The sequence below is a fragment of the Pogoniulus pusillus genome, chromosome 35 (genome assembly GCF_015220805.1).
Source record: "Pogoniulus pusillus isolate bPogPus1 chromosome 35, bPogPus1.pri, whole genome shotgun sequence".
Classification (NCBI taxonomy): Eukaryota; Metazoa; Chordata; class Aves; order Piciformes; family Lybiidae; genus Pogoniulus; species Pogoniulus pusillus.
The window spans coordinates 6,499,789-6,510,003 of NC_087298.1; positions in this window are offsets into that span (position 1 = coordinate 6,499,789).

Sequence of the window (10,215 nt, forward strand, 5' to 3'; positions counted from 1 at the left end):
TCCTCCTCTGGTTAGGAGTTTGGCAGCATTAGCACTGGAGCCCACTTAATGCAGGAATGCTGAATTTATATGTGAGTCACAAATACCTCCCTTTATGTGCTCTTAAAAACCAGAAGCATAATTACTAAGGTCAATATATAATGTTTATTTCCTTTACAATAGACATTCTAATTTCTCTTTAGGGGAAAAGAAACTGTATGCATAAAAATAATGACAAATATTAAAGTCACCAAAATAATGGAACCAGATCACTCTGCTAATCCTAAATTTAAATGCATTAACGATCCCTGTAACATTAAAGGTCTGATAAGCCAAATTAGGTTTCTTGTAAGCATAATTAATCTTCTTTTCTTTCAATGAAGATATTAGGAGGGAGTTAATTTGAATCCCAAAGGCATTTCTAAAATTGAATTATATAGATAAAGCAAATATTTGACCTTTTACTGATAATTGCCATAAAAAAATCAACATGCAAATGAAGCTTATGAAAACCTCTCCTGAAAAATGATATTAGTTGAGTAATAAAATCCTCTGTAACTAAAACCCAGTCATTTAGTGACCTAAAAGACAGGTAGCCTCTACCTTCACCCCTGATTTGGGAGTATTAAGTTGCAGTAGCAGGGCCTGTGTTTATTAACAAGTAATTGGCTGGAATAACAGAGGGATGGTCCTGTCAAATGCATGCATTGTCTGGCTTCATCCAGAGGTCATTACATTTCAAAGGCTGCTGGGTTGGGTTCACCTTCTCTTCTGAAATGATCCTTTAGTGTCATTAGATGATGGTAATATTTATTGATTTAAATTGCCCCCTGGCTGGAAAGTGCTTTTTCATGGCACTGAACCAGGATATTTTGTAAGGAAAGCTTCCATTCAATCTGATGGAAGAAGCATTCCCTCCTCTGGCCCAGGCTGAACCTCCTAAAGTCTCACACAGCTGGAGACTCGTTGCTGGATGGGCTTAGGGAGGGTTCAGGCCCTTCTGAAGTCCCTAAGGGTCTCTGATGGGTACCCACAGACGTGCTAGTGTGAGCCTAGCTGGGATATTTTGGTGAGAAGAATGAGATGATAGGCTGTGAAAAGGAAACAATGGTGATGGCTACTGCACTCATAGGCTTGCTGAGATCTATTATAACAAGAACACAAACATAAATAACAGAGTCTCTCTCTGGCTTTTTGGGCTGCACTTCTCTCTAACCTAACTTGCTGCCTGACTAATGCATCTGCTTCCTAACTCCCCTGGCCGACCCTCCAAACTCACCTTAAGGGTAAGGCAAAGTCTGGGTTAAGGTAGAGGAGTGGGGGAGAAGGTGGAAGGGTGGTTGGGAGCCCCTCCTGGGGGCTCTGGTTTCTGCAGAGGCTGTTGTGTTTCAGCATTACTTTTTAACTTGTATATTTCTGTCTATATTGTAAATATCTGCTTGTATATTGTGCTAAGCTGTGAATTTAGCTTCATTCTTCCAATTTCAAGATCAACTGAGTCTAGTCTGGGTGACTTTCTTAAGAGAGGGAGGCAGGTAACACCCAAACCATCACAGCAGGCCAGTGGGATTTGCAGAGTAAGACAAGCTGGGGAGGTTCTGGAGTATGATTAAGCCATGAGCCATCAAACAAGTAACAAATCCACCCAGAGAAAGCCTTTTTTGCCAAGGTTTTGAGTCAAAATGGAGGTTTCTAGTGAGCAGGACAACATTTCCATGTGTTTGCACAGCACCTTGCCCAGGGGCTGGCTGCCAGGGGCTGCTCTATCATAGAATCAGGCAGGTTGGAAGAAACCTCTAAGATCATCCAGTCCAACCCAGCACCCAGCCCTAGCCAGTCAACTAGACCATGGCACTAAGTGCCTCCGCCAGGCTTTGCTTCAACACCTCCAGGGATGGTGACTCCACCACTTCCCTGGGCAGCCCATTCCAATGCCAATCACTCTCTCTGCCAACAACTTCCTCCTAACATCCAGCCTAGACCTGCCCTGGTGCAACTCGAGACTGTGTCCCCTTGTTCTGTTGCTGGTTGCCTGGGAGAAGAGACCAACCCCACCTGGCTACAGCCTCCCTTCAGGTAGTTGTAGACAGCAATGAGCTCTGCCCTGAGCCTCCTCTTCTGCAGGCTGCACACCCCCAGCTCCCTCAGCCTCTCCTCATAGGGTTTGTGTTCCAGGCCCCTCACCAGCTTTATCACCCTTCTCTGGACACATTCCAGCACCTCAACATCTCTCTTGAATTGAGGAGCCCAGAACTGGACATAGTATCAATAGCTGCTGCTTATGATGACACATTCCTGCAGGGATTCTGTAGCTGTAGTGGATAGATCTGGGGGAATTTCTTTGGTATCTCTGGCATTGGCCTAAATTCTGATCCACCTTTCTCAGCTGTAGAGTTTAGCTGCTACTTGCCAAAAAGAGCATTTCCATGCAAGGACCAAGGTCTCATCACCAGCTAAACACTGTCCTGTTTAACACCTTTGTCAGTGACATGGACAGTGGCACTGAGTGCACCCTCAGCAGGTTTGCCAACAACACCAAGCTGTGTGGCATGGATGACATGTTGGAGGACAGGGATGCCATCCAGAGGGACCTTGACAGGCTGGAAGGCTGAGCCCAAACCAACATAGTGAATTTCAGTAAGACCAAGTGCAAGCTCCTACATCTGGGTCAAGGCAATTCCAAGCACAAATATAGGCTGGGCAGTGAGTGGCTGGAGAGCAGCTCTGAGGAGAGGGACTTGGGAGTGCTGGTGGACAAGAAGCTCAACAGGAGCCAGCAGTGTGCACTTGCAGCCCAGTGAGCCAAGCAGAGCCTGGGCTGCATCAAGCAAAGTGTGGCCAGCAGGGTGAGGGAAGTGGTGACCCTCCCCCTCTACTCCACCCTAGTGAGATCCCACCTGGAGTACTGCACCCAGTTCTGGAGCCACCTTTACAAGGGGGATGTGGATGAGCTGAAAGGTGTCCAGAGAAGGGCCATGAGGAAGATCAGAGGGCTGGAGCTGTTCTGCTATGAAGAGAGACTGAGGGAGCTGGGACTGCTCAGTCTGGAGAGGAGAAGGCTCCCAGGAGACCTTATTGTGGCCTTTCAGTATCATAAAGAGGCCTACAAGAAAGCTGGGAAGGGACTTTTTAGGCTGTTAGGTAGTGATAGGAGTGGGGGGAATGGAACAAAGCTGGAAATGGGTAGATTAGACTGGATGTTAGGAAGTTCTTCACCATAAGAGTGGTGAGACCCTGGAAGGGGTTGCCCAGGGAGGTGATGGAAGCCTCATCCCTGGAGGTGTTTGAGGCCAGGTTGGATGAGGCTCTGGACAGCTTGATCTAGGGAAGGGTGTCCCTGCCCATGGCAAGGGAGTTGGAACTAGATGATCCTTGTGGTCCCTTCCAGTCCTGACTAATTCTATGATTCTTTGGCTGTCATCACAGGCATGATGGCTGCATCCTTTGTCTGAGGAAGATGACCTTCCATGTTGATGCTTGGTGAGCAAGCTGCTGTGAGCAAGGTTGGACCAGGAGATGCAGTAAGTGGGCTTTGTATTGTAGGAGCAGAGAAAAGGCACTGAACTTCTCACAGCTGGGTCACTATTGTTGGCTGGGTTTTTATTAGCTGGAAAAAGGAAGCAGAAGAATAGATTCTTACCTCTACAGCCTCAGCTGATAAAGCAGCTAGGTTGAAATCAAACCTGAATGTCACCCATAAACACAGCAAGCTTCCTATTAGACAGTCTTTTGGTGCATGGGTAGGCCAGGAAATAAAGGAACATTTTTCTTGTCCTTAGTGTTGGCTCCATGCAGCCCAAAATTGAGGCTAGGCAGAACTAAAGCTCATATTGTACCCATTCTGCCCCTGTTTTCCTGCTAAATGAAGGACTTCAGTCTCTAGACGGTGTCAATCAAGAACTTCTCACAAGCAGAAAATTCACTTTGAGAATGTATAAAGCTAAAGAAATGCTCTGCTGACCCTGGCTGCACAGCAGCCCAAGGCAATGCATATTGTTATGAGCGTGGAAGTGTTTCCAGTTGACACAGAGATGCTTTGTGAGGAGCCTGCTCCAAAGTCGTGCCACCCCTTTGGGGCTGAATGTGCAGTGGGTAAATGAGCTGCTGTTCCTGGGGCCAGCAGAAGGAATTTCACAGCTGTAACAATAAGCAGTGTCACATCAAGCAATGAGTGGTTGCATCAGTGGCACGGTTGGAAATAAAGCCTAGGAGTCATGGCTGCAGATCAGCCAGCTCTGAGGCACTCAAATACTGAGTTTCTCAAACATGATCTCGTAATTTGGCCCCTCCTTGAGTTTTATTGTTGTTGAGTCAAGCACGAGTACCTGGTGAAACACTCCAACAGCTCTCAGCATAAATGCTGCTCTGCTGACATGGCACTTAGTGGGAATTTCTTTCCAGGAGAGCACCTAGGCTAAATAGGTTGCTGTTGTGCAAGTTTGCCTCCAGATACATCCTCCATAAGCTTGTGTTGCTCCAAGAGCCCTTATCCCTGCTCAGAATCTCCAGGGATTACTTTAATACCAGCAGTAACATTTCCAAAAAGCTGAGTGTGCTCTGACTGTCCTTCTTCAGATTTCTTGAGCTGCTCAGTGTTGAGATTATTGAGACATTCAAAGGAGCAGGTGAAGCTCTTGTAGATAGACCTAAGCTCGTTTCAAAAGAGTTAGCTCAGGTGCCTGCAGCAGTCCAACAGCATAGCCTGGCTCTTAGTTCAAGGTATAAAAGCCACCTATGATACAGCCAGTACCAAGCAGCCTTGCCAACAGCAAACCAAGAGGTGGTGCAGTAACTTCAGGGCTGCTGGTTGGTCATGCTGTCAAGCACTATAGATCCTGGGAGCTAACAAGGCTACTCAGCCCTTAAGGCTCTGCTGCAATATCTACCTAGGGACGTATAATAACCTGCTTTTGTTCAGATTTGGTGGTGATTTAAATAGCACTGATGGAAGGTGCTCTCCACTACCAATTTTAATCTGTTCAAGGTCATCAGAAGCCTGCAGTGAAGCATCATTTCTTTATCAAGAGACTGTTCTGAGACAACATTAGCCAGTCTATTCTATCTCAAGCCCCTAGCCTTTAGATATAATTGCTTTATTAAATGTCACAAACGCTCATTTGACTTAGATGGTCTCTCTCTCTCTCTCTCAAAAAGAGAGAGTGTTAATTTAGACACAGAAAATGGGCCATTTGCTGTTGAATTCAAAGCAAATACCCTGACTCTGGCTCTAAACACAGCCTCTTCTGCTGGAGTGTTTGCAGAAAGGGACATTTAAATGGCCTGAAACAAAGTCATTTTCTTTGTCATTATTACACTGGAGTTTTCGATCTCTCTGATTAGATTAGAATTGAATCTGGTTGGAAGAAATTGAATTTATACATTTCCCTAATCATACAATCTTCAAACACTGAACTTTCTAGTACCAATTAGTCTGTCCTGATCGGAAGGAACCTTCAGAGATGTCCCTATTGATGGGAACAAGGAATGAAAAGCTGTTGATGAAAGTGATAATCTATTGATAAACTGCCACCTGCATAAACACTCCCATCTTCTTTTCAGGTGATTGCATTCATGGCATCTTCAGAGCTCCTCTGAAGCTGCTGACTACTGAAAAGCTTAGTGTTGCACTCTGTATTAAGCTCAAATTCCTCATTCTTGTGGTCATGGTCAGGGTGGACTTGCTGTGTCCTGCTATCCCTGACTTTCACTTGGTTGAGTTCTGGTGTTTTCTTCTGGCTAGGCTGGGCAGTAGTGGGTTTAGCATGCTGGTTCTTGTAAATACCTTCTTCAGGCAGCTGAACATCCTTGTGCCTTGTGTGTCTCTTCATCCAGGATTCTCTGGGATGCTCATATCTGAGCACTGCAACACACATTTGTTGTTAACACTTTATTTTATGGACCTACAACTGTTTCCATCTGCCTCTCTTTCCAGATAAAACCCCCAACATTTTATCCAGCTGTGTGTGCCAATTGCCTGTCTTTCTGCAACCATCTCTCCCTCTAGACTTAAACAATCCAATCCAGGCAAAAATCAGAATCACAGAATGGTGGGAGTTAGAAAGAACCTCTGATGATCATCTAGTGCAATCCCCTGCTAGAGCAGAATCCCCTAGAATAGATCACCTGGGAACTCATCCAGGTAGGTTCTGAATGCCTCCAGAGACAGAGATCACAGAAGCACAGAAACATGCAGGTTGGAAAACCCCTCAGGATCACCAAGTCCAACCTATAACCCTACTCTACAAGATTCATCTTAAACCATATCCCCTAAACACATCCAGGGTTGGTGACTCCACCACCTCCCTGGGCAGCTCATTCCAGTCCCTGACCACTCTCTCCATGAAAAACTTTATCCTAGTATCCAATCTAAACCTCCCCAGCCTCATCTCCAGGCCATTCCCCCTTGTTCTGTCTCCAACTATGTGTAAGAAGAGACCAGCAGCAGCCTCTTCACAATATCCCTTCAGGTAGCTGTAGCCAGCCATGAGGTGTGCCCTCAGCCTCCTCTTTTTCACACTAACCATCCTCAGCTCCCTCAGTCACTCCTCATGTGAAGTATTCTCCAGTTCATTGTATTCAAGTGTTCAAGTATTCTCTAGCTCCATTGCCCTCCTCTGGACCCTCCCCAGCACCTCCACATCTCTCTTGTATTGCAGTGCCCAAAACTGAACACAACACTCGAGGTGTGGCCTCACCAGAGCTAAGTACAAGAAGACAATCACCTCCCTGCTCCTGCTGGCCACAGGAAGCCACTGGCCTTCTTGACCACTTGGGCACACTCCTGGCTCATATTCAGCTGCCTGTGTATTGCAGCCCCCAGATCCAGAGATGGCAAAGAGCAGCCCAGTGACATACCCTCCAGCAAGAAGCAGTGGTTGTTCATGTGTGCACCTGCAACATGTCAGCAGCACACACATAATAGAACACCTTGCAAGATCAGAGCCACTTCCCAGTCTGTAGCTCCTGTCAGCTGTGAGCCCTCACTCTGGTGGACAGCACCAGGAAAAGGGGCAGGGGAGGGTTGATGAAGGAGCAAGGTGGAAAAAGAGTGCAGATTTGTAATGGTGAGGGAGTTATCAATGGAAAGGTAATGGCAAGTATTCAAGGCAAAGGAGATGGTTTCTGACAGCCAACCAGAGGTAAATGATTGCTGAAGTGACATTAAATTAAGCTGCCTTTGACACAGATGTATTTACCTCTATGTGAGCAGAGAATCACCTCACTGGGGCTGGGGTTTTTCTTCAAATGAAGTGTGGAGACATGAAGACAGTTTTAGTGACTGCTCAGAGGGAATGTGTTTTTATATGGAGAAGGGTTGCTTCAAGGAAACATCCATCAAAAAGGAAAACAAGATTTTGGCAGGCAGAAGCACTGTTAGATCAGAACCTGAAGGGTGAAGTGGAGGATCACTGTTAGTGGAAGAGGGAAAATAAACCAGCAGAACTCCAACTTTGAAACATTTGGCTTTGTTACTCTTCACTTCTCTAACAATCAGAAGTGCCTCAGGTCACCTTTACACAGGGTTATTTTTTTTTCTCCCTCTTTTGAACATTATTCCACAGGGACACTGCTTCAGCTCAGGTTTGTGCTGCCTTATAAAGCACTAGACTGTAGGGAAAGCCAGGTGGGGGTTGGTCTCTACTCCCAGGCAACCAGTGACAGAGCAAGGGGACACTAATTACTAATGATAGGACAAGAGGAAATGACCTCAAGTTGCATCAGGAGAGGGTTAGGTTGGATGTTGGGAGGAAGTTCTTTCCTGAGAGGGTGGTCAGGCACTGGAACAGGCTGCTCAGGGAGGCAGTGGAGTTGCCATCCCTGGAGGTGATTAAAAAAAGAGTGGATGTGGCACTTGAGGCTATGGTCTGCTGATGAAGGATGCTGGGATGAAGGTTGGACTGGGTGATCCTGGTGGTCCTTTCCAACCATAGCAATTCCTAGTGATGAGATGTTGTGCTGAGGGGTTTGGGTCAGTTAAGGACTTGTCAGTGTGAAACTAACAACTGGACTCAATGATCCTGAAGGTCTTTTCCAATCTAAGACATTCTGTGATTCTGTGACACAGTCTCAAGTTGTGCCAGAGGAGGTCTAGGCTGGATGTTAGGAGAAAGCTGTTGTCAGAGAGAGTGATTGGCATTGGAATGGGCTGCCCAAGGAGGTGGTGGAGTCACCCTGGAGGTGTTCAAGCAAAGCCTGGCTGAGGCACTTAGTGCCATGGTCTAGTTGACTGGACAGGGCTGGGTGCTAGTTGGACTGGATGATCTTGGAGGTCTCTTCCAACCTGGTTGATTCTATGATAGTTTGAAAGGCTCTCCTTTGCCCAGAGGTGAGTGGTAGCCCTTCCTGGCCTGGCTCTTTGCAGAGTATAAAATAAATCAACTTAACTGTCCCAGATAAAATGAGCAGTGAGGCTCCATCTCTAATCAGGAGAGAGAGGAAAAGGTATTTCAAGGGGGTGACTCACCATGAGATATGTCTAAGATAAGAGTTCTCAGCAGCCTGGTCCTCATCTCCGCAGACTACAGAGGAGTGTGGATGAGTGGCACAGTGGTAGATGGCAATAACCAGATAAAATGTATCCATGCAAAGTGGTTAATCCCTTCCAGATGGCTTGGGAGATGAGCAGAAGTCCACGAAATTGGAGTTTGAACATGAAATCAGTGAGAGTCCTGAACACTCCTTACCTTTACAGATCAAGGAGGAACAGGGATATTTCTAGCAAAGCAATGCCAGGTGGACTTGGAGGGCAGGATGCATCTCTGACCCTCACAGATTAGGATAGCTCCCTTCTCACAGGACACTGATGAAGCAGGCAGCACCAGAGCATCTAGTAGCAAAGCTCCTGGTTTCCATTTGTGTATCCAGGCTCACCACTGCCCACACGCTCCACACAAATGACAGAAGTTCACAGCCTGTAGCTCTGCCTGGTTCAGCAACTCCATTTTTTTCAGGCACCCAGAGAGATTTCTGCTCAGCTTTCTGTACAGTGGTTTTTAGCTCTCCTTCATCTGGTCCCTCTTGGAGGGACTTCAACAGTGCTCTTTATAGGGAAGTTGAGGAGTGCTTCTCCTACACCATGCCTGTGGCCGTTTGAGCTGATCCTCTAGCTCAGACATAGGGGAGAGATGAACATTCCAGGGATAGGCCACATAAATGGCAACAATAGATAAATTAATATCATTTCATTGGAGCATCAAGAACTTAATGTCTAGAAGCACAGTTTGTTCTCCCCCCCTCTCCCCCTGTCGACTCAGCACAACACAAAATCCTTCTTAGGTGCATTGGCCAGGACTCGAACCTGTGCCACCAACACCATACCTCAGTGACATGTATCAAACAGTCTTCTTGAGCAGTGACTCTCCCCCAGGAAAGAATGACAGTGGCTCTGGTTTTTAACGTCAAGCAACAGCTCTGCAGAGGCTCTAGCTCAGAAGCTAATGAACAGTTGCTCAAGGAAGTCATATTTTGCCAGCTGTTGGCAGTAGTTACTTTGCCTTTAATTGTGCCTTCACATGCCTGGGCCTGATAACAGAGTCTGCTCTGGAAAAATGCAGTTTCATGAATAATAAACTGTCCCTTTAAGAAAAAACAACAACAACAAAGCCAAACCACTGTGTTTTAGACACCAGACTCCCCTCTGATCTACTGTTGTCAGCTATGCAAAGCCTGGTATTCTCCCCCACATCCAGCATCCTCCTGAATAATGATAATTCATCTGTGTTCACTTGACTAAACGATCATATTTTATGGAGGAAGTTAATTAAATGGTGATTTGCACTTCCGCTGAACGTTAAACCTTTAATGCAGATGCTCCAGTCCCTGCCTGAGCTCTAAAGTGGGAAATGGCTTCGAAACTTCATATTTCCTTAAGAGGTTTAATGATGCTAGATCAGGCTATTTGCATACATACATATACAGGGCATATTTTATACCAGCATTTATTGCAGGCAAAGCCAGCTTTCTTCTCACCATGTTCTCAAGAATACGAGGTGGGACATACAGATTGCAGCTGAAGGGTTCTCTCTGGATGATTTGCCCCTGCCACCATCAAATTAACAGGCTCATTAATGAAAGATTTTCTAGGAAGGCATTAGAAAGGAGCAGCTATCTGCAGCAGGTTGCCTCTCCCATAGTTTAGAAGAAATTAATTGGTAATAAATTAAGACTTCTAGAAGTTAACTGTCGTACAGCAGGAGTGCAGCTTGAACATGTTCCCTTCAGCTGAAGTGTCACAGT